We start from the raw sequence: 1911 nt of genomic DNA on the forward strand, positions 1-1911 counted from the left end.
AAGACAAAGAGAGATTCTTCAAAGCAGCAAGAGAAAAATAGTTACCTACAAGGGAATACCCATATGACTGTCAGCTGATTTCTCAACAGAAACTATGCATGAAATGCTGAAAGGTATTCTTTAGGAAGAGAAAGAAGAAGAAAAAGGTAAAGATAAAAATTATGAACAACAAAGGAGCAACAAATACACATCTATCAACAAGTGAATCTAAAAATCAAGTGAATAATCTGATGAACAGAATAAACTGTTGATTATAATAGAATCAAGGGCATAGAAAGGGAGTGGACTGACTATTCTCGGGGGAAAAGGGTGTGGGGGATGCGGGAAGAGACTGGACAAAAATCGTACACCTATGGATGTGGACAGTGGGAGCGGATAAGGGCAGAGGGTGGGGTGGAAACCGGGTGGAAGAGAGCTATGGGGGTAAAAAGAGGAACAATTGTAATCTGAACGATAAAGATTTAATTTTTAAAAAAATTTCATCATGACCAAGTGAAGCATATTTCAGGAATGCAAGATGATTTAACATTCAAAGCACCAATAAAAATAATTTACTATATTAACAATATAAAGATGAAAAGCCACATGGTCATATTAATTAGAGAAAAAAGATTTGACCTAATCTCAATTTAGAAATACAAAGAGCATCCATAAAATGCCTAGAGTTTCATATTACATTTAGTGATAGAATGACAAACACTTTCTCATAAAATCAGGAACAAAGCAAGAACATCTCTCACCATTTCTATTCAGCATTATAATGGAGGTCCTAGATAGGACAGTAAGGCAAGAATCAAAGCCTTGTTCACCAGCTTTCTCTGTTGGTTCTTAGGTGGCACAACGTCTCTGGGAAGCTCTGCATGGCAGTTTTGCAAACTCAAAGACCTCTCTGGCCTCCTGGGCAGCAGCTGCTGCTGGAGCCACTAGTGCTGCCGCTACTGTTGCCACTGCCGCCCTTGGCATTCTCACACCTTGGCATTCTCACTCACTGCTGGAGCAGGCGAGAGGTGTGGGACTCGCTAGTTGCATAGGGAAATGGGGCAGGCGGGGCAGGGGCCGCTGACGGCAGCGGGCACTACAGTGCCAATGGGCCGTGGCTGGCTGATAGCAGCCCTTGTGCCTCAGCACCTCCTGCCACACCTCTGCACCCAGGCCTTTCCAGCGGCGAACCTAAGACTTAAAGTTTTTTTTTAAAATATGTTTTATTGATTAATTTTTTGAGAGGGGAATGGAGCGAGAGAGGGAAACATGGATGAGAGAGAGAGGAGCATTGACCAGCTGCCTTCTACACACCCCATACTGGGGAATGAGCCTGCAGTCCGGGCATGTGTCCTGACTAGGAATTAACCAGCCACCACTTGAAGCATGGGTCCACACTCAACCACTGTGCCAGGGGCCGGGCATCTATGAATCTTTAATTAGCTCAGCTGTATCAATGGGGCTATTGTGGGTTTGTATCCCCTGAAGGTCGATGGCTTTGACTCTGTCTTATGACCTCGAATGCTTTCTTGAAAATACATGTGCCTATTTTTAAGGTGGTGTGCATGTGAAAGGTAATATGTATCAAAATAATTCAGAACATAGTTTGAAATAATGGTTGTGCAATAGAGTAGTCTTTTATGGTCTAAAATTAGCATTTTATTAAAGTGCAAGAATGGAAATCCAGCATAACCGAAAGCTTCAGGGATGTAGTTTTACTAGGATCTATTATGTCTGTGTGAATACCGTATTTGCCGGCGTATAAGACGATTTTTTGGCCCTGAAAAATATGCCTCCAAGTGGGGGGTCGTCTTATACGCCAGGTACACTTCAGATAGACTGCCCATAGTGCTTGCCCCGTGCCACAGTGGCCTCCCAATGCCCGCCCACTTCATTCCACATACCGTTCAGGCATCAGCAGCGCTGCTGGGT

Source organism: Myotis davidii, unplaced genomic scaffold (assembly GCF_000327345.1).
Source record: "Myotis davidii unplaced genomic scaffold, ASM32734v1 scaffold384, whole genome shotgun sequence".
NCBI lineage: Eukaryota > Metazoa > Chordata > Mammalia > Chiroptera > Vespertilionidae > Myotis > Myotis davidii.